This window comes from Notamacropus eugenii, chromosome 4 (assembly GCF_028372415.1).
Source record: "Notamacropus eugenii isolate mMacEug1 chromosome 4, mMacEug1.pri_v2, whole genome shotgun sequence".
Taxonomy (NCBI): Eukaryota; Metazoa; Chordata; class Mammalia; order Diprotodontia; family Macropodidae; genus Notamacropus; species Notamacropus eugenii.
In genome coordinates, this window is record NC_092875.1 from 157,417,126 (window position 1) to 157,441,121 (window position 23,996).

The 23,996-nt window shown below is 39.3% G+C and overlaps 1 long non-coding RNA gene across 2 annotated transcripts in view; it reads right to left on the bottom strand.

Moving 5' to 3' along the window:
• The window catches only part of LOC140500699 (uncharacterized), a 58,224-nt gene extending 53,217 nt beyond the window's left edge, over positions 1-5,007 (bottom strand). The window contains exon 1 of one of the 2 annotated variants that reach the window (XR_011965849.1): positions 3,623-5,007. This is a non-coding gene — a long non-coding RNA (uncharacterized lncRNA). Of the gene's footprint in view, positions 1-2,052; positions 2,481-3,622 lie in introns of those variants that run through there. The other variant, XR_011965848.1, reaches the window with a different exon arrangement.
• Positions 5,008-23,996: the final 18,989 nt, after the last annotated feature.

Below are 23,996 nucleotides of genomic sequence, written 5' to 3' on the forward strand. Positions count from 1 at the left end.
CTAAGACTTATGGGAATTGTCTTACAGGAATTGTCAGGACAGATGTCAGTAAGCCAAAGCAGAGTATAAAAAAAAAAGTTAGTATTCATCATGATTTAAATGGCCTTCTTTGGTAGGAGATTAAATAATGTGGAAATTGCAATCATATCACAATCTCAAATTTTAAAAATTTTGTCTTATAAAGCCCTGGTAAATCTTTCTTGTCCTTGCCACACAGAACAGCATGAGGACAGAGGCAAATCCACTTTTTAGCCCCAAACAAGAGCTCACCAAATATACCCAAATTATAGAAACTCTTCTGTTTAGTTTTGAAAGAATGCACTCAAAATGAAATGTATTTCATTCATGTAGTATAGGTGAAAATAAATTCTGATCACCTTCTCCATTGGTACATCTTTGGATAGGTATCTTCACAGGTCTGCAACCAGAGGAATTAAAAGCCCCAGAAGGGGGAAAAAGTAGCAAGCCCACTGTGGCACAAACTACAAATAACCGAACTCTTCTTGTTCATTTTACTTAATCTAACAAATGTTTCATTCTTACTATTTCTTTTCATTCCCATATTGTGTTTACTAAGATGGAAAAAAAAAATTGCCAAACATTAATTCCAATGAAATTTAGTCATGTTTGTCCCTGTAAGGATCATACTATCCAAAATTTAGAGCTGTGAGGGACCTTAGAGGCTGTCAAGTTCAACCCCTCCATTTAATATATGGAGAAACTGATGCACAAAAAGTTGAAGTGACTTGCTCATACAACTAGTGAATGTCTAAGTCAGGTCTTCCTGATTCCAAATTCACAATCTCTCCTCAAAAACTTTCCCTTAAGTTTAGATCAGACTTTTAAATCCATGGCTACCATAAGTGGAAGAATAGATTTTTACATGTAGAGTAACAGCATAATTTTCCATCAAACAAGCACATGTAAGATTTTGATGAGTTTTCACCTCAAGAATTTAGTCAGTATTAAAGATTTTTAAGGATCGGGAACTAAGCTATCAACTAGAAGACAAGGAGGACAAGCTTTGTCCTAGAGCTGGTCAAATAATATCAGATGGTCAAATGACCAAAACTCTTTTAGTCATGAGATGATCAGATGAAAATAGGTTAAAAAGGAGGTGAATATGGGCAGTTGGCTTCTACTTTGCATTACCCAAAATATAAATATGAGGCTTTGAAGTAACCCCTATCTTTCTGGATTCTGGGAAATTAATTAATAGCTTTGTTACTTAGTCATGCAATTACATCTGACTCTTAGTGACTCCGCTTCTTGGAAAAGGTACTGGAATGGTTGGCCAGTTGCTCCTCCAGTCTGTCCCCATTTTACAGTTGAAGGGTTAAGTGACTTGCCCAGGGTCACACAGCTAATAAGAGTCTGAGGCCAGGTTTGAACTCTGGTCTTATTTATTCCAAGGCCAGCGCTCTAGTAGCAATAGCTTAGTAACAATAGCTTTAGCAATCCCAAATTACCAGTTACAAATCATAACTGTTAAACTAAAAACCATTTGCTAAAGATGAATATTAGCTATTTACATTTGGTAATTACCCTTAAAGTGTCTATGTAGTGACATGTACAGACAAAGAAGAAATCATCCAAACCAAAGCCTACAATGAACAATTATGTATTTCTTTGTCACAAAAAAATGAAGAGAAGGTAAAGTGGTGTAATGGAAAGAATGTTTTATTTGTAATCAAGGGGCCACCAGGATTTAAATAGGAATATGCGGGAGCCAGCTCCAACCAGATTGTGAGACATGACTTAAAATTTACCAGGGGGAGCACTAACACATAGGAAATAGGTAAATGCTATAAATCGGGACTTGATTTATTGCTTTGTTGATTGTCTGAACTTAAGAAACGGATGGAGAAAATGTTAATAATGCAGATTAAACGTAAAAGTGTGCCCTGCTTCAGAGAGCCTACAGCTAAACATTTACCAGCATATCTCTAGTTTGAGTATTATCCCAACAGGCACCAGAGTTCCCACCTGGTATTGGACACCCTTTCCTGGCTGGAAGCTTCCCCTACCGCTCTGAATCTGAAGCCCACTTACCTATCTCCCAATAGTGGTAGGCCAGGCTCTCCCAGGCTCAACCTGCCATTTTTCCACTCTGACCCCAGAACGTGGTCATTCACACTGCTTGATTGAGAAGTGAGTTCCCAGTTACAGTACGTTCAGAAAAATGATACCTGGCTGGGCTTTATCACTTGGCCTGTTCCATAAGGTCTATCAGACCTTACCATCCACCCCTGTCTCTCTGCCCTTAGTCAGACATAGTTGTCTGACCTGTCAGATGTCCCTAACGACTCCTGAACCTCACCCTCCACCTGGTTTTTGACAGGTTCGTAATAGGTTCATAACAGGTTATTGACTTGTCAAAGTTCATGGACTCCTTTGGCAGTCTGGACCTATGGACCCCTTCTCAGAATAATGTTTTTAAATGAATATAATACATAAGATTTCAAAGGAAAACATTTAATATATTATTTATAATATATATGAAAATATTAACTAAATGAATAAAATAAATTTTAAAAATAAAATATTTTTTAACACACTTATGAACCCCAACTTAAGAATCCTGTGTTATACCCTAAGGATGACTAAACTTTGTCATTGAACCTTCCTGTATCTCCCATTCCCCTAATCAGAATGTTAGCCCCTTGAGAGCAGGGACTATATCACCTTTGTAGAAATGTCCCCAGCACTTGGTACAGAGTAAACAATGCATTTTCATTCATCCATTTATGCATTCATCCACCTCTAGCTATACCAGTTATATGTCCATAGGCAAGTAATTTAACCTCTCTGGTTCTCAGCTTCCTCCCCCAAAAGAATATAAGCTCATTGAGGACAAGGGCTGTTTTTATTTTAATCTTTGCATCCCTACTGCAAAGGTAGAATATTAACCAATTTTTGATTGATTTCCAAAAATAGGCATAACCATTCCTGTAGCACTTACCTTAGAGAGCTATTATGAGCATCAATATATAAGCTAATATGAGCATCATATATTATAGATTATTGTATAAATATTATATATTATGTGTATTTATATCATAACACATAACACATGTATTATATATACTGTTATACAAGTATTTGGATATTTCCATATACACATATTTTCCACATTGATATATACATATATACATACATGGATGCAGCTTTATTAAGAAGCCTTTACTATATGTGTCAGGCACCATACTAGGTGGTAGGGATCTGAAACAGCCCCTGCTCTCAGGGAGATTCTGCTCTCCTGGAAGGTGGGGTGGGAGAAGCCCACAGATAGTTAAAGGGCATCCAGCAGGACAAGTGACTTTAACTCTGTTCCCTACCAGTTTGAAAACAGCACAAAAGGCAGTTCAAACATGCTCCTCCCCCACCACACATATGACAACTAAATACAAAGTAATCTGGAGACAGAAGTGCCAATTGTTATGAAGGATATTAATAAAAGTGACAAGAATAGCTCACATTTACATAGTGTTTTGAGGTTTGCAAAATGCTTTCTATAGATTTCCTTATTTGATTTTCAAAATAACCCTGTAAGATAGGTACTATTATTAATCCCTATTTTATAGATGAGGAAACTGAGGCTGAAAAAAGTTAAGTGACTTACCTCAGTTCACACAGAGGGAAGTGCATGAGGCACAATTTGCACTCAGGTCTTCCTGACTCCAAGTCTAGAGCTTTATCCACTAACCAATAGTGTCAAACGCAAATGGAGAGAGATCTCTGCAGGCTGTGCAATGACATAGAAAACCACCAATTAGCATTATCTCTATTGCATCATACTTTTACTCACTTTGTTAAATACTTCCAATTACATTTTAATCTGATTCAGCTACATTGGGGAGTTTTGCTACCACACTCCAGAGTCCACACTTTTGGAGTTATATCACCTTAACTTACCTCATACAATCATCCACTCACACCACACCATACTGCTGCCAAATTGGGGGAGGAGTGTGAAAAGCAGTTTCTAGATACACTTGAGAGCTTCAGTCAGTCAGTACTTCTCACCAAGGACTTGACATCATTCCTAGAACTAGTTGGTATTGTGTTTTGGTTAGGCAAGTAAAAATTCTATGTACTTACCTGGTACACACCCATCAGCCTCCAAGTAGTGAGCGAAGCATTTCAGGACCTGGGCTAGGGTGCCCATTTTATGCTTTTTAACTAACAGGAAGCAAAGGCTTTTGTCATATCTTATTCTCATATCCTGTCCCACCTCCAAGCATGACCTGTGCCAATATAGCCTGAAAAGACTGTATGACTGAATATCTTAAACACAGCATCATCTGGCAAAAATAGGGGGGTTTTGTTTTCCTTCGTTTCTAAGAATCTTGAGTCCCTGAACCTTTAGAAGCTCATTATTTCAACAGAAACCTGGTAATGAGATAGCCTGGAACTAATGAACTTGGAGGGCAAAAATGGGTTTTCCCCACTGAACAAGTGTATGTTTACATGACTTAGGGACTTTTCATTTTTCCTAAGTGAAGACAGGAAAGAAACAACCTGCAGCCTACCTCTCCTAGAAACTTTGCCTAGACACATTGAATCATGGGAGTTTGCCCTGCCCATTGGGGGAAGACAATCTCTGGGCATATGTATAAAGTGTAACCTCAGTCTCCAATTAACATTTTGCAAGCTGTATATACTGAGGGAGATTCTATATTGGGAGCATGAGGGGGGTGAATACACTGATAGATCTCTGGAATCTTGCCCACTGCTCTCCGAAGGTTAATGAAATTATTGTCAACCACTCTGTTCTCCATTCACTAAGAGGCATATTGGACTGGAATTGTATCTATCTGAACTTTTAAATAATGACAGTCTAGGTAGGAGCAATGATTTGGGTCCAAAACGAAAGCTCACTTCCATGGTCACTCCTAAGGAAGGAAATTATACCAAGGTTATAACTGAAGGCTTATCTCCTTCTCACCATACTATATAATCACAAATAGTGGATAATGAGTACACTCATTTATCTAAACAAATGGTAAACAGAAATCAGATATTCTACAGATTAGAATATACCAGAAAATACATAGAATGAATGAGCTTTCCTACTGGGAACATGATATCTCAAATCATCTCACTCTAAGGAAAATTTCCCAAAGTCTCTAGGGATACATCGAGGAATCAATTTCCCCTACATGTCTGCATCTTCCAAAGTCTACCTCTGTCTATGTGTCTTTACACACCCACTCACACGCACACACACACACTGAGTCTAGAACCACTTTTGTTTCCTATCCTTGCCAAACCTTGACATTCAACTTTACCCCTCAAATAGACATATAGCATTATATCAGCATTCTCTCCCCCAGTTCAGATTTTCCTTCCAAATATACAGCAAACCAAATGCCCCAAGGTTAGCTATGTCTGGGCATGAGCAGTCTTTGTTTTTTTATAAAGAGTAAAAAGAGAGGTTGATCACGAGGAAGGGCATAGTAGGATGGGGAGGACTTATTGCCTAATAGAACCAGAACAACAGATCAAAAAAACACATAAGACAAGTAAATACAGCCAGCATAAATTAGGGAGAAAAATGAGGAATATTAATAATAATGATAATAATAGCTCACATTTGCATAGTGCTTTGACGTTTGCAAGGTGCTTTATGTCCGTTTCCTTATTTGATCTTCATAATAACTTTGTGAGACAGGGGCTATTATTATTCTCATTTTACAGAAGAGGAAACTGAGAAAGAGAGAAATTAAATGACTTTCCCAGACTCACACAGATGGTAAATACTTGAGGCAGAATTTTCACTGATAAAGAAAATAAAATGCCTCTGGGAACCAAAAGCTAAACTACCTAACTTAGAACAGCATGACTTTTTTATAACTAACACAGCAGCACTCCATTACTTTATAAATGAATAACGAGCGGACCTGCGATTTCATCAGAATAGGCAACTCCCTTCCAGACGAGGAAAAGTCCTCTTCAAATGCAGCTCGGCACCTTCCTTAGAGCTTATAATCTCAGAGAGCTGTCTGGGACACTGAGTGGCTTGGGGTCACATAGCCAGTATATGTCAGAGACAACTTAAACTAGAAATAGATCTGCTATGCGCAACTTCATACTGTCTCTCTATTTCGTATCATTCCTCCCAAAACTTTGAGGGTAGATAGAGTATTATTTCCCATTTTACAGATAAAGAAACTGAGATCCAGAAAAAGGTTAAGAGAAAGAGACATAAAGAGTGTAATTAGACAATTTCTGACTATTTGATTACCACCATTATTTAGGATTTTAGATCACATAACTAAGAATCTGCAAAATCAATCTCAGACATCGAACGATGCATGATGTTAATGGTTAGTTTGAAAATTTCAACTATAACCCTGTTGTTTGCTGACTAGTGTCCTATTTTATCTGATCTAGATCTCCCCTTTCTGCTCTCTGTTCTTTGATGTGTAAATCATTACCTACTTTTGCTATCTGTAAAATTTTACTGTGCTCATCCTGCCTATAGAACTAAAACCTAAGAGTGTTGAAACTTATTCAGGGCTCAGTGGGTTTTGTCTACAGTGAGTCTATATTATACATACACACAAATGCATATATGTGTGTGTGTGCATGTAATCTAACAAATCCATTTTTCTATATCTCTGCAGGTTGATAATTATGACCTAACAATAATTACGTGGACAATTTCTGTCACACCAGAAACACAGAGATATATATAGAAAGATACACACACAGAAAAGTATATAGAAACACACAGAGGTATACACAGCAGACAGACATGTACATACAGAGATAGAATGAGAGAAACAAAGAACATGCATTTATTGTTTCCTACATTCCAGTCACTATGCTAAATTCCGGGAATACCAATACAAGAAAGGTAATCACTGCCCCTGGAGTTTACATTCTAATAGGAGATGGTGAAAGGGAATGAGAAAGGTGTGCCAGAGGCAGTATGGTGCAGAGATGGCTGGAAAGGGTCAGGAAGAGGCTGATTAGGGCTGGGGAAGGGAGATAAGGATGATGGCCAGAGAGAAGATGGCATGGTTGACATGGTGGTAGTGAGGAAGAGCTATGAGGTGCCAGGCCTGAGCTAGTAAGACATAGAGTTGGGGCCTGAGCCCCAAATCTGATGACAAGTCCTAATGGAGAACCCTTTCTATTACACTGACCCTTCCCTCTCCCCCAGTTTTATCAATGTGTTTCATCTTTACATCCCATTTATAGATTACTCCCAGTTTATGGAGAGTCTTAAAACAAAACAACTAAGTAAAATTAATAACACAGTGACCTGATCTTAAAGTTTGTGTAACATTTCACATGTTTAGTGCCCCCCTACCTCTCTATTCTTTTTTAAATTCTTTTCACTCTTTCACAGCACAACTCCAATGGATTGGCCATGTTCAAATGCAAAATGTACACTTGCAAAAAAGACTATTTCATGGAGAACTCACACAGGGCAAGGGTTCACGTGGTGGTCAGAAGAAGAGATACAAGGACCCTCTCAAGGTCTCTCAAGAATTTCGGGATTGATTGTGTGACATGGGAGACACTGGCAAAGGACCACTCAACACTACATGCCCACATGAGAGGAAGAACTGTGCTCTATGAGCAAAGCAGAATTGAAGTAGCTCAAAAAGATATAAGATGGGCAAATTTAGAGAATCTGACCCAAAGGTTCACATGAAATATTTGTGCCTGATCTGTGGTAGAACATTCCAAGTTCATATTGGTCTGATCAGCCACAGTTGGACGCACTATAACTTGACTGTAGCATAGTGATGTCATTTTGGTCCTCTTTGAGAATGAAGGACAACAATCACCCACCCCCACTTCTCTATTTTTTTTAAATGAACAGAAACCTATTTATTTTCATTCCTTTCCACATCCCCAACCCTAATGAGGAAAAAATTTAATTTGTTGTTGTTCAATCATTTTAGTTGTGTCCAATTCTTTGTGAATCTTTTGGGGTTTTCTTGGCAAAGGTACTGGAGTGGTTCGCCATTTCTTTCTCCAGCTCATTTTACAGATGAGGAAACTGAGGCAAACAAACAAGGTTAAGTGACTTGCCCAGCTACTGAGTATCTGAGGTCATAATTGAACTCAGAAAGAGGAGTCTTCTTGACTTCAGACCTAGCACTTTAACCACTGAGCCACCTAGCTGCCCTAAATAAATATGCATAATCAAGCAAAGCAAATTTATAAGTAATATGGATGTGTACATGTGTGTACAGATATATAGATATATGTCTCATTCTGTACCCTAAGTCCATCACCTCTTTGTAATGGATTGCATAATTCATCACTGGTCCTCTAGAATCATGAATGGCTGTTTTGTGGATCATAGCTTAAAGCTTTCAAAATTGCTTCTTATTACGGTGTTGCTGTTGTATCAATTGTTCTCCTGGTTCTGTCATTTCTTCATTCTTCTTCTAGTTTTAAAAGCTCTCCAAAATGGTCATTTTTAAAATATTGATGTTCTAATATAAATTGTTCTTCTGATTCTACTCACTTTATTTTGAATCATTTAAGTCTTTCCATGTCTTTTTAAAATCAACTATTTCCTTATTTCTTCAGCACAACGATATTCCAATACAGTATTACGCCACAACTTATTCAACAGTTCCTAAATTGTTGGATATCCTCTTAGTTTACTTCCTGCTATTTTTTTTTAAATATATCATTTTTTGTTAGATTAATAGTTGAGCCAGCATAAACATTCTGTCTGTAAATGTAGCAAAGGATCATTGTATGAAGAAGCATAGCTGTCTTCAATTAAATTAACTTCAAAGAATTATTCCCCAAATCTCCTTGAGAGACAGTAATATGTCTCTCTCTCTCTCACTCTCTCTGATATGTTATCTGTTATATATGTCATATATTATTTATATACACATACAGATATATATAAAAGAAAATACAAGAAAAAGCATCAATAATCATTTTAAAAATAAACAAGAGAATAGGAGGAAGGTTAGAAGGGAAACAGGCATGCAGGGCATTGTTGGAATTATCCTGTTAAAGTAGAAATATACTCCCAAAAATCTACATGGTGGAGATTTATAGCTTCATATGCAGTCTTTTTTGTTGTTTTTGTCCTTTGTATTTGGAACTATTGATATTTGCTATTTATCAAGTTTATAGTAATAACAATCATTTTAAAAGCACCCATTATAGATGTATCATTCAAAACATTTTATGAAATTTCTGAACATTTTCTGAAATTGTTTTTATCTTGATGGTTGAGGATAACTTGACTTTGGTGGGGGGCTCATAAATGAATACCCACTGTACAATGAAGAGTGAGTTGGTTCCTTAAATTTTTCTTCTTTGGTTCTTCAAGGAGTCCCCCAGAGTTAGTATTCTGAGAAACCTATGTGAACAAGGAGATCATATTAATACAGAGCTAAAACCAAACAGTCCTTATCTTGAGAAGAACCTGATTCAACTGGAAGGAGCACAAAAAAAGCCCCAGACAGAGCAAAGCCAGGGGCAGCAGGGTCATGATTTGGAAAAATGAATGAAAGAGATGACTGAAATCTTAAATAACACTTACCTACAGGGCCTACTGCTAAGCCCACGTGACTTCCAGAAGCTAGGATAATCTCCATGCCGAGATGAGATAATCTTTGATTCAACATATATGGAAACATATATTACAAATAGAGCCTTACCTGGGAAATGGCCACCCCAAACCAGAGGGATCTTACTTTTCGTGTGACAAGGTAGGGGGAGGAGGGAAGTAAAAAGAGTCTTCTTGCTAGTACTAAGCTTTCATATGTAATCTGCTTGCAAAAGGAAGAGAAAGTGTTTTCATAAACTTTAGCAGGTGTGGTCATTTGCCTCATTTCTGATGAACGACCAGTGGTTTGGTTGGTTTCCCAGCCCTATCTGACCTGCCTAAGCCACTGAAATTCGCCCTATCAGGTTTCCTCAGAAGGCCCTGAGCTCTTCCTCTTCAGCATAGTGATCCAAGGACAGGCATTGTGGGGGCCTTTTATCATTCATGCCCCAGAAATAAGTATGTGGTGGAGAAGAAAAGGGAAGATGAAAGAATAACTATTTTGAAAATTTGCCAAATGTTTTTTTTCAAGCCCCCTGGGTCATTCCATACAGAGTTGGTTTGAATCTCCACTCCTCAAAGCTCTTTCCAGATCCATTTTTACCATGTCTGTACAACCACCCCCTGTCCATAGAGAAATGGAGAAAAGTTTCTTTCTTTTTTTTTTTTTATTTTTGTCGTGGAGACTTGGAATTAATTTAAAGCAAATACTTCCCCAAAATGTTTCAATCCACAAAATGAGATTGTTTTTCAAGCTTTTATTTTACTTATTCTGTTTCCAACATGTTCTAGTTACAGCCCCATGTGTAAACTATTGTGAGCATATTAAATTAGAAACACATTTCTTTTTATTGTTATCTTTACCTCTCCAACTTTTAGTCTTCCTTGAAATATCTTGTGACCCCCCTAGCCCCACATCTTCTGTCAAATGAGTAAGAAGTCCCATCTTTTTCAATTAGCCATTGCTTTCTAGATCAGCAAAATCTATGGAATGAGCAAATAAATAAATAACTCTACACTTCTTCTCTGAATGGGTTCATTTAGAAAGATTTGGCTCAGATATTGTCCCCAACACCCAGGAAAAAAACAATCTCATTTAGAAAGCTTGCCTATTCCACTTTAGAGCTAATTGCATTTAAGAATAAAGCCAATCAGTCTTCCAAATTCACGGTTCGGATAATGTCACATAAACCTACAGAGGCTCTATATCACCTACAAAAAAAATCCGAGGCCCAAATCTTCTAGGCTGTCCATAATCTCACTTCAATCTACCTTTCCAGTCTCATCTTACCCTACTGTTCTTCAGTACTCAACTCCATGGCTAAATTGCACTACTCCCAATTCACAAAATTCATGCAACCTGACTTTGCCCCTACTTCTGCAAAGCCTTCCCTTTCCAACTCCACCTCTTCCAAAAGTCAGTTCTGATGATTCTGAATGAGATTGTTCCCTCCTTGACTCTCTTAGAGCATTTTGCTTGCATTTTTTTTGTGTGTGCATTTGTCACCTTCTAATTTGTCCTAGTGATCTATGTACCAAAGGGGTGGGAACTTGCAGCCTTGAGGCCACATGTAGCCTTCTAGATCCTTAAGTGTGGCCTTTTGACAGAATCTAAATATTAATGCTAAATTTTACAGATTTGGATTCAGTCAATAGGCTGCACTAGAAGGCTGCATGTGGCCCCAAGGTCACAAGTTCCAACCCCTGTACCTGTTACCTTCCCAACTAGATTTCAAGTTTTTGGAGTCCGGGTTCAAATCGTGTTCACCTTTGTATTTCACAATACTATAAACCAGTGAAAACCAGCCGGTCTGGTTCTCCCCCAGCCCCAGGTCAATTCATAACACATGTATGCTGAGGTTTAACCAACCTAGAGATGAGGTGTTATTCCCTACCTACCTGCTTGCTCTGATATATATTCAATTTATTTCTTCATTCCATGTCTTATAGCACAGTTAGAACTAAGCTTCCTGGCTCCCCAGTTCTCATGTCTTACTAGAAAATCTAGAAAACATCTTCATTTTATTGGTCCAAGTCGCCACCCCCACTATCCCTAGTAAAATGGCCATCTGCTGTGGGTACTAAGTCAGTTCTTTGTCTAAAGCAGGAGTGGGAAACCTACAGTTTCGAGGCCACTAAAAGGCCTCTAGTTCTTCAAGCATTTGGATTCAGTCAAAGGTCTGTACTTGAGCATCTAGAAGGCCACGTGTGGCCTTGGGGCCACAGGTTCCCCAATCCTGATCTAAAAGCTCTATGTTAGCTCTAGCCCAAAGTGGCTCTGGGCCTTTGATTGTGAATGTGAATACCACTGCATGACTGAGTCACCACCTATGTGCTTCCCAATGAGGCTATAGGCCAATGGAGGCTACACACCCATAATACTCAGTGTACATCTATCCTTATTTATCTGTGATAGTAACAAAGCCTTGTGACTTACTGTTTTTCTGTGTCATCATTCTTCACTTAACCTCTTTCCCTGTTGTCTTACCTTGCTCATGGTAAGCACTCAGTAGATATTTGTTAAATTGAATGAGGTTGTTGTGAGAGTAAAACAAGGTTAAAAAAAAGTTTTAAAAGGGTAAAATTCCTTTAAACTTCTTGCTATCACTGCTACAGGTGCACAATGCATTTTTGCTTTTCACAACTAGATTTGGGTGGTTTTGGATGTTTAAGTCAACAGTCTCCATTTCACACATGTTACACTTCAATTACTCATGAAAATTTATGCTTTCATCCACGATAGACATTCCACTGACATGTCACAAGCTTCCTGAGCCTTGAGAAACAGGCTTCAGAGAGATTGCTGGGGTCAAAATATTTGTCACCACATGACTAACCTTCTCCACACTCGCTAAGCTGGTCCTTCCAGCTGTCAGAGCTTTGAGTGACAACCTTTGAGAAATCAGTATTACCTGCTCACCTCAATGAGGCATCAGAGTAGGACCACAAGGAATGAAGTGATACATTTCTCTTATGACACTAATAACACTGATAATGTTACTATGTCCTTAGTACAAAGAATTTAGAGTAATCAAACACGCAAACAAGAAAAGGTAGCAGTGTATTACTATTCTTAACCTTTCTCTCTTCTTGTTCTAATCTATGTTCTAACCTGCTTCTCCTACCCTCCTAGCCCCTCTTCTTCAATATAGGATAGAAAGAATTCTTCTGAATGAGTTCTCAAATACGAATGCTTAAGATAAAGATGGATTTTACCTATGCCAGTCACAGCACCTGGAAAAAAAGTAATTATGCATCTCTAAAATATTTCTTATAATTCAAGAGAGTGCTTTCAAATACAATTGTGGTCTCTTTCACCGTCACTGTATCAGTTTTGCTTTATAGGAATGCAGTATAATGCATTAATATTAGAAAGAGTCTCTAGAAGAGTGTCTCAGGGATCTAAGATAGATTAACACTTTTATCTATGATTTAGATTTAAGCATAAGTGGTGTTCTTGACTTCACAGACACAAAATGGGTGAAACATGGTGAAACATAGCAGTTTGTCTTTTTTTTTTTAATTAAATTTATTTATTTAACTTTTAACATTCATTTTCACAAAATTTTGGGTTACAGATTTTCTCCCCTTTTGTCCCCTCCCCCCCCCCGAACACCAAGCATTCTAATTGGCCCTATGACCAATCTGCTCTCTCTTCTATCATCCCTCTCTGCCCTTGTCTCCGTCTTCTCTTTTGTCCTGTAGGGCCAGATAGCTTTCTATACCCCTTTACCTGTATTTCTTATTTCCTAGTGGCAAGAACATTACTCGATAGTTGATCCTAACACTTTGAGTTCCAACTTCTTTACCTCCCTCCCTCTCCACCCCTTCCCTTTGGAAGGCAAGCAATTCAATATAGGCCAAATCTGTGTAGTTTTGCAAATGACTTCCATAATAGTTGTGTTGTATAGGACTAACTATATTTCCCTCCATCCTATCCTGTCCCCCATTACTTCTATTCTCTTTTGATCCTATCCCTCCCCATGAGTGTCGACCTCAAATTGCACTCTCCTCCCCATACCCTCCCTTCTATCATCCCCCCCACCCTGCTTATCCCCTTATCCCCCACTTTCCTGTATTGTAAGATAGGTTTTCATACCAAAATGAATGTGCATTTTATTCTTTCCTTTAGTGGAATGTGATGAGAGTAGACTTCATGTTTTTCTCTCACCTCCCCTCTTTATCCCTCCACTAATAAGTCTTTTGCTTGCCTCTTTTATGAGAGATAATTTGCCCCATTCAGTTTCTCCCTTTCTCCTCCCAATATCTTTCTCTCTCACTGCTTCATTTCATTTTTTTTTTAAGATATGATCCCATCCTATTCAATTCACTCTGTGCACTCTGTCTCTATGTATGTGTGCGTGTGTGCATGTGTGTGTGTGTAATCCCACCCAGTACCCAGATACTGAAAAAAGTTTCAAGAGTTACAAATATTGTCTTTACATGTAGGAATGTAAACAGTTCAACTTTAGTAAGTCCCTTATGACTTCTCTTTGCTGTTCACCTTTTCATGCTTCTCTTCATTCTTGTGTTTGAAAGTCAAATTTTCTTTTCAGCTCTGGTCTTTTCATCAAGAATGCTTGAAAGTCCTCTATTTCATTGAAAGACCAATTTTTCCCCTGAAGTATTATACTCAGTTTTGCTGGGTAGGTGATTCTTGGTTTTAGTCCTAGTTTCTTTGACTTCTGGAATATCCTATTCCATGCCCTTCAATCCTTTAATGTAGAAGCTGCTAGATCTTGTGTTATCCTGATTGTATTTCCACAGTACTTGAATTGTTTCTTTCTAACTGCTTGCAATATTTTCTCCTTGATCTGGGAACTCTGGAATTTGGCCACAATGTTCCTAGGAGTTTCTCTTTTTGGATCTCTTTCAGGCAGTGTTCTGTGGATTCCTTGAATATTTATTTTGCCCTCTGGTTCTAGAATCTCAGGGCAGTTTTCCTTGATAATTTCATGAAAGATGATGTCTAGGCTCTTCTTTTGATCATGGCTTTCAGGTAGTCCCATAATTTTTAAATTGTCTCTCCTGGATCTATTTTCTAGGTCAGTTGTTTTTCCAATGAGATATGTCACATTATCTTCCATTTTTCCATTCCTCTGGCTTTGTTCTGTGATTTCTTGCTTTCTCATAAAGTCCTTAGCCTCCATCTGTGCCATTCTAATTTTGAAAGAACTATTTTCTTCAGTGAGCTTTTGAATCTCCTTTTCCATTTGACTAATTCTGCTTTTGAAAGCATTCTTCTCCTCATTGGCTTTTTGAACCTCTTTTGCCAATTGAGTTAGGCTAGTTTTCAAGGTGTTACTTTCTTCAACATTTTTTTGGGTCTCCTTTAGCAGGGAGCTGATCTGCTGTTCATGCTTTGACTTCATGTCTCTCATTTCTCTTCCCAGCTTTTCCTCCACCTCTCTAACTTGATTTTCAAAATTCTTTTTGAGCTCTTCCATGGCCTGAGCCCATTGGGTGGGCTGGGACACAGAAGCCTTGATTTCTGTGTCTTTGCCTGATGGTAAGCATTGTTCTTCCTCATCAGAAAGGAAGGGAGGAAATGCCTGTTCACCAAGAAAGTAACCCTCTATAGTCTTATTTCTTTTCCCTTTTCTGGGCATTTTCCCAGCCAGTGACTTGACCTCTGAATATTTTCCTCACACCTACCTCGCCTCCTGATCCTCCCAGCCAGCGTTTGGGGTCTGAGATTCAAATGCTGCTTCCAGCCTCAGGGCTTTGGGTGGGGGCAGGGCTGCTATTCAGTGTGAGATGAAGTTCAGATGCTCAGGTTGGGGCAGGGCCGCCTCTCAGGCTCAGTTCCCTCAGGGAGTTTATGCACAGACCTTCAACAATGGATCCAGGCTTCTGCCTGCTTGGGGAGCCCTGTTCTGCCACCATCCCTCAGCTTCTGCCTCCCGAGGGGGCCCGAGCCATGGGGGCACCCCACTCCCCCCTCGACCTGACAAAGAGACTCTCTCACTGACCCCCATTGCCTGTGGGTGGAGGGACTTGTGCGGCCACTGGAGATCCTGTCCCTGAAGCCTGCTTGGTTCTTTTCCTCTCGGTGCCGCGGCCGCGGCAGGACTGTACTCAGCTCCCAGTACCGGCGCCCGGTCCGCAGCGTGACGGACCTCTTGCGAGAGGTTTGCAGGTCCCTCTGTGGGTGGAGGGACCCGCGTGGCCGCTGGAGATCCCGTCCCTGAAGCCTGCTTGGATCTTTTCCTCTCGGTGCCATGGCCGCAGCAGGGCTGTACTCAGCTCCCAGTCCCGGCGCCCAGTCCGCAGTGCGAAGGACCTTTTGCAAGAGCTTTGCAGGTCTCTCTGGAACAGAAATCTCCCTCGCTCCAATGTTCTGTGGCCTCTGGGTGCAGAATTTGCCGTGAGTTACTTCTTTGTAGTTGTTCTATGGGTTGTGGGTTCGGAGCTATGTGTATGTGCGTCTTTCTACTCCGCCATCTTGGCTCCGCCCCCCCCAGTTTGTCTTAAAAAGACCTGGGGGTCTTAGTGGACTGAAAGCTAAATGTATCAACAATGTGATTATTGTTGGTCTGAACCTGTGGTTTCATTATTGTTGTTACTGTTCAGTTGTTTCAGTCATGTCCAACTCTCCATGACCCCGTTTGGGGGTTTTCTTATTGTAGGGGATAATCTGAAAAGGAAGGGAAGCTATATTAGTGAATAGGACACTAGGTCTAGAGTCAGGAAGATCTAAATGCAAATCCTTCTCTGATACTTACCAGCTCTGTGACCCTGGACTTAACTTAGATCTGCCTCAATTTTTTCAGCTGTAGAATGGGGATAATAATAGATCCTACCTCCCAGGGATTTGTGAGGATCAAATAAGATATTTGCAAAATACTTAGTGTAGTGCCAGGTACTTAATAAATACTTGTTTCCTTCCTTCCAAGGAAATTCCTTCTACTAATATGGATCTGCAACTATTCCTCAACATTTTCACTTAGAGAGTTTGACTTAGTCATGGCCCCATAATTAGTATATGTCATTGGTGGGACTTTCTGATTCCAATGCTGACTTTCTATCCATAATAACACACTGCCTTCCCGATAGTGTGATAAGACAACCAAAGAAGCTAATAAATGCTGCCACTAAGAGAAGTGTGGGGCCAGGGGTTAGCAGGGAGCTAGTCCCACTATCATCAGCTCACATGTTTAGTCTTGTGTTCAGTTCTGGAATGTGAGCTCCTTGAAAGCAGGAGCTTCTTACTTTCCTATTGATATCTCCAGTGCTTCTCTAGTAGTAAGCACTTAATAAATCCATCATTTATTCATTCATCCTGGGTTGATAAGTTAGAGACTCTCCAGAGGAAAAGGGAAGGGAAAGGAAGAAGTATTTACTGTGTGCCAGGCACTGTGTGGAGTGCTTTTGACAAATATTATCTTATTTCATTGGAGATGATGAGCATAATAAATAGCTTTAAGGTGATGCCCTGTGAGAATCCATTGAATAAAATGGATAGTTTTTGGCTCGGGAGGCAGGGAGGTCAGGATCAATGTCAGGAAGGAAGGAAGGAAGGAAGGAAGGAAGGAAGGAAGGAAGGAAGGAAGGAAGGAAGGAAGGAAGGAAGGAAGGAAGGAAGGAAAGAAGGAAGGAAGGAAGGAGGAAAGGAGGGAAGGAGGGAGGGAAGGAGGAAGGTGGGAAGGAGGGAAGGAAGGAGGGAGGAAGGGAGGAAGGGAGAGAAGGAGGGAGGAAGGAGGAAAGGAGGGAAGGAGGGAGGGAAGGAGGAAGGTGGGAAGGAGGGAAGGAAGGAGGGAGGAAGGGAGAGAAGGAGGGAGGAAGGAGGAAAGGAGGGAAGGAGGGAGGGAAGGAGGAAGGTGGGAAGGAGGGAAGGAAGGAGGGAGGAAGGGAGGAAGGGAGAGAAGGAGGGAGGAAGGAGGAAAGGAGGGAATGAGGGAGGGAAGGAAGGAAGGAAGAAAGAAAGAAAAAAAGGAAGGGAAGGGAAGAAAAGAAAAGGGAAGGAAAGGGAGGGGAAGGAAAGGAAAAGGAAAGGGAGGAAGAGAGGCTGGGAGGGAGAGAAGGAAGAAGGAAGGAAGGAAGAAACAGAGGAAGGGAAGGAGGGAGGAAAGAAATAAGCATTTAAGCACCTACTATTTACCAGGTATTGTGCTAAACACATTACAACTATTATCTCATTTGATCCTCACAAAAACCCTAAGAGGTAGAAGTTATTACTATCCCCATTTTTGCAAGTGAAGAAATAAAACAGAGAGATGTTGAGTGACTTGTCCAGGGTTACACAGCTAGTAAATATCCAAGGTTAGATTTGAACTCAGGTCTTCCTGACTCTGGACCTAGTACTCCTATCACTGTACCACCTCTAAAGACAAAAAGAAAAGAATATCTGCATACACTCCATCAGAATGTGACAGCCTGGCTGGTTGTGCTTCAAAGAACCTTAAAGTGAGGCCCAGTGACCTGAAGAGGAAGCATGTCCATCAAATGTTTGCTCCCCTGGACAAAGTCCATTCTTCCTATGGTTAGTGATAGCTCTCCTAGCTACACTCTTTATGCTCCTGCCCTTCAGTTTAATGTAAAAAAGTTATTTTTCCAAATCTTGGGACTGCAAGCACAGCTCACAACTAGCAGCAAAGAGTCAGCTTGAGCACTCCCTTCCTGGTCTTCCTCTGCAGTCTCACTTGGATGGTTTCTAGGCACTCACACTCAAGTTACTTCTTTGCCCCTTGCTATACATAACAAAGGCAACTGGCTCCAGACTCTCCTTTTTAAAAGCCAACTTTCCAGGTAGATAGAGGCATTTCACAGACTAAGAGCTTAGAGCCAAATAAAAATGTTCTGGTTTGGCTTGAGCAGTCAAAATGTAAGCCAGGCCATTGAAGGTGACTGGCTTCAGGACAGAAAGCAAATGCACAGAGTCACAGCTATTACTGAGACATGTGGTTAAGTGTTGTCTCCTGGCTCACCCAGATTTCATTGCAACATGAAGAATATCCACATTTTTTTCCTAGGGTACTTGAAGGTTTTTATAAAGCACTTTCCTCACCACAAACCTGTGCGATAGGTAGAATTATGCCTATTTTATAAGTGAGGAAATTGAGCCACAGAGAAATTAAATCATTTGCCTAAGGTGATACAACTAGAATCCCAAATTTCTCTCATCACCATAGTACACTCAAGGCTTTTCTCAGATGAGGAAGAGTGTCTTCTTTGTTGTTGTTTATTGGATTAGGGCAGGTAGGTGCTGCAGTGGATAGAGCACCAGTGCAGGAGTTCAAATCTCACCTCAGACACTTGACACTCACTAGCTGAGTGACCTTGGACAAGTCACTTAACCCCAATTGCCTCATCCTGGGTCATCTCCAGTCATCCTGATGAATATCTGGTCACCAGATTCAGATGGCTCTGGAGGAGAAGTGAGGCTAGTGACCTGCACAGCCCTCCCTCACTCAAAACAAAGTCAAGTGCAAGTCATGTCATTATTTCTCTGATGGCATGGTCTTCTTCAGCAATGAAGGGTGAACACACATTATTGGATTGTTGGTTTGCTTTCTGTTTCTTCGTCCATACTCTTTATTACCTAAGAGTCAGATCCAGAGTAACTGTTCTCTGAGGTAGAGTTTCCAAGAGTTTTAGAACCAGAGGACTCTTTAAAAATTAAATCTCCCATTTTGTACATGAAAAAGGTAAGGCACCCCAAAAAGGTGATATGACTCATCTGAGATTATACAGCCAGAATGAGAGCCTAACTCCCACTTTAGTGCTTACATAGACCTTAGGAATAAATAAATGATCAATTGTTCTGTATGAATCTGCATCCAAAGGTATCTGCTCCATCTATCAAACTCTGAAATTGATTCTTTTGGGTCTTAAAGGTTCCATCAACTGCAAAAGCTCCTCTAAAATGAATTTCAAAATGTAGAGGCCCCTGGGACTTTCTATGCCACTGGCATAGAAATTAATACGAAATAGATTACTGAAATCAAGGTCTTATGGGAATTTGGCACAAAAGGCACTGGCAAAGATCTCTGAAGAAAGTCCAAAGGAGGATGAACAGGATGATGAAAAGACTAGATCAGGGCTTCTTAAACTTTTTCCACTCTCAAACCCCTTTTTGTTTGTCGGTCGTGTTCACAGGCATTGCATGGCCTGAGGTCATGCTCAGTGTAAAGTGTGCATGCTTTGTGTTCAGAACCAAGGCTGCAGTGAAGTTGCCCCATGCAATGCAGGCAAGCACTGCCAGAAACACTTCAGATTCATCACACTTTTGATTTTTAATTAATTTTTGGTCATTGCACATTCAGAAACCTTTTACTGCTACTAAATTTTTGGGTTTTGATTCACAGTTTAAGGATGATCCATCAGATACCATGAGTATCCCATCCTAATGAGAATCAGCTAAAAGAATTGGGAATATTTATCCTATAGAAGAAAAGCCTTAAAAAGTATAATGACTGTCCATAAGCATTGTAAGGTCTATTATCTGAAAAGGATATATTTATGTATTTATTCTTTTTATTCATTCTTTCATTTATTTATCCTTGGTCCCAGATTATAAAACAATGGTTGGAAGTTGGAGAGAGGTAGAATGAGGTTTGGCTAAGGTGAGACTTTTAGTGGTACAATGGATAGAGTATTTGACTTGGAATTAGGAAGGCCCAAATTCAAATCCAGCCTGAGATACTTACTAACTGTTTGATAGTTAGCAAGACACCTATAAAATGGGGGGAGGGGGTTGGACTACATGACCTCTAATATAATTTCCCATGCTGAAAATCTATGATCCTAATTAGATCTGTCCAAAAGTGGCATGTGCTGCCATGACACATAATGAATTCTCAATCATGAAAAATCTTGCTTGATGACCACTTGGAAGGTATGTTGTAGAAAGAGTTCTTAATCAGGTATGAGTCAAGACTATCTGGTCCATCTCAGAGTTTCTTTCTAATTCTCGGGTTCCTCATCTGTAAAAATATCAATAATTTCCCTTGTGTTCCCTACTTCCCAAGGGTTTTATGGGGTTCAAACTCCAAAGAGATATGTGCAAAGAATTCTGTAAAATACTAGAAAGCATAGGAATAAATGGAATCTTCCTTAAAATGATAGGTAGCATCTATCTAAAACCATTAACAAGTATTATTTGTAATAGAAATAAGCTAATAGCATTTCCAATAAGACTGGGAGTGAAACAAGGATGTCCATAACCACCACTGTTACTCAATATTGTACTAGAAATGCTAGCATTAACAGTAAAGGAAGAAAAAGAAATTGAAGGAATTAGAATAGCTGAAGAAGAAACAAAGCTATCACTCTTTGTAGATGGTATGATGATATATTTAGAAAATCCTAGAGAATCAAGTAAAAAATTACTTGAAATAATAAACAATTTAAACAAAGTTGCAGGATATAAAATAAACCCACATAAATTATCAGTATTTTTATATATTACTAACAAAATCCAACAGCAACAGATAGAGAAATTCCATTTAAAGTTATTGTAGACATTATAAAATATTTGAGAATCTACCTGCCAAAACAAACCCAGGAACTATATAAACACAATTACAAAACACTTTTCACACAAATAAATATTGGAAATATAGGGAAATACTGGAAAATATTTATTTCCAATAAATAATTGGAAAACTATCAGTTGCTCATGGATAGTTTGAACTAATATAGTAAAAATGACAATTCTACCTAAATTAATTTACTTATTCAGTGCCTTACTAATCAAACTACCAAAAATTATTTTATAGAGCTAGAAAAAACAATATCAAAATTCACCTGAAAGAACAAAAGCTCCAGAATATCAAGGGAATTAATAAAAAGAAATGCAAGAGAAGGTGGCTTAGTTGTATCAGATCTTAAATTGTATTATAAAGCAGCAATCATCAAAACTACTTGGTACTGGCTAATAAACAGAGTGGTAGATCAGTGGAATAGGTTAGGTACGCAAGATACATTTGTCAATGCCTATAATAATCCACTATTTGATAAATCCAAAGACTCTAGCTTCTGGGATAAGAACTCACTATTTAACAAAACTACTAGGAAAACTGGAAAATAGTATGGTAGAAACTAGTCATAGACCAACATTTTACACCCTATACTAAGATAAAGTCAAAATGAGTACGTGATTTGGATAAAAAGGCAGATGCTGTGAGCAACCTGGGAAAGCAAGGAATAGTTCACCTTTCAGATCTATGGAAAAGGGAAGAGTTTATGACCAAACAAAAGTTAGAGAACATTATGAAATGCAAAATGAATTACTTTGATTACATTAAATTGAAAAGTTTTTGCACAAACAAAGCCAATGCAACCAAAATTAGAAGGGAAGCAGAATGCTGGGAAACAATTTTTACAGCCAGTGTCTCTGATACAGGTTACATTTCTAAAATACATAGAGAACTGAGTCAAATTTATAAGGATGCAAGTCATTCCCCAATTGACAAATGGTTAAAAGATATGAATAGGTAATTTTCAAAGGAAGAAATTAAAACTATCTATAGTCATATGAAATAAATGCTCTAAATCACTATTGATTAGAGAAAAGCAAATCAAAACAACTCTGAATTACCACATCACACCTATTAGATTGGTTAATATGGCAGAAAAGGAAAATGATGGGTGTTGGAGAAGATGTGGGAAAATTGGAACACTAATGCAGTGTGGGTGGAGTTGTGAACTGATTCAACTATTCTGGAGAGAAATTTGGAGCTAAGCCCAAAGGGCAATAAAACTGTGCATACTCTTTGACCCAGTAACACCACTTCCAGATCTGTATCCTAAAGAGATCATAAAAGTGGGAAAGGACCCACATGTACAAAAATATTCATAGCAGCTCTCTTTGTGGTGTCCAAGAACTGGAAATTGAGGGAATGCCCATCAACTGGAGAATGGCCGAACTAGTTGTGGTATATGAATGTAATGGAATACTATTGTGCTATAAGAAATGATGAGCAGGCAGACTTCAGAAAAACCTGGAAATACTTACATGAACTGATGCTGAGTGAGATGAGCAGAACCAGGAGAACACTGTATACAGTAAAACCACACTGTGCAATGACTGACTTTGATTGACTTGGCTTTTTCTCAGCAATGCAATGATCTAAGACAACTCCAAGAAACTCACTCTAGAAAATGCTATTCACAACCACAGAAAGAAATATGGAGTCTCAATACAGATAGAAGCATACTATTTGCTCTCCTTTTGTTTTGTTTTGTTTCTTCTTTCTCATGGTTCCTCCCATTAGTTTTAATTCTTCTTTATACCATGAGTAATGTGAAAATATATTCTATATGAACATATAAGTAGAGCCTATATCACATTGCATGCTGTCTTGGAGTGGGGTGGGGGGAAGGCAGAGGGAGAAAATTTAAAATTCAAAATCTTATGGAAGTAAATGTTGAAAACTAAGACTAAATAAATTATTAAAAAAAAGATTTCTGTAACTGTAAGGTGCTAAAGAAAAAAAAATCAGCCATTTTGTAATTACTGTGGGCAACCCATGAATAAGCTAATATTTGTAAGGAGCTTTGAACTTGGTGGATAAAAGGCTTTCCTTGGGGGAAAAACTCTGCATGCCTATGTGATGTCTTTTTGCACGATATGTTTTAGACTTAGAACAGGTGCAGAGATTATATTTAGCTGTCTGGAATATTGGATGGACTTCCATCAGGCTTAGATGAATACTTGGCCTGCCAAATTTTGCCCTTAAACACTCACTTGCAACTCCCATTGAAGGTAAAGAATCTGGCTGAGAAGTCAGGAATGGGGGGCCAGGGGGAGACAGTAAAGCCCACAGGTTTTTAGCAGCAGAGAGGGGGTGGAGAGAAGGAGAAAGGAGGCCCAAAGTGCTGTCATTCCTGTACTATGCATTTCAACAAGGTAGACAGAGTTTACCCAAACATCCAATTAAGCCACTCAGCTCCCATCAAAAAAAGTCAAGGCCCAAAAGAGGAGAACACCAGGCCTCACTGAGGCCCTGTCAAGATGCAACTCTGAGACAGGCCCCTGGGAAGGCAGATAGTATGGGAACACCTGAGAGCAGGCCTTTAAGATGGTATTTTAGCAGTTCCAACTTATCATCACTAACTTGATCCATGCTAATGAGAACCAGAGCTCAGGACAAGGGCACTTATTTTGAAAATACCGACTTTTCAAAGATTTTGCATTTTAAATTAAACCATATGAGTCAGTGTATCCCAGTTTCAGCAGCCTTTTCTAGAAAAGCAAGGTCTTTGTCCTGAATGTTGGAAAGAACCCCTTGAAGAAGGAAGCCTTGGCCAGAGTGCTGAGGACAAAGTCCCTTGCTGTCCATCTGAAACCAGATGGTCTTCACAAGCAGACAGGGCAACAAAGGACCTTGGAAATTCACACACTCTCAGTATGGGAAGGGGTTTTAGTGGCCACTTAGACCATACCTAGAAGAACTCTCTTCAGATATACTAGACAAATGGCCATACAGCCTTTGCTCAGAAACTGCCA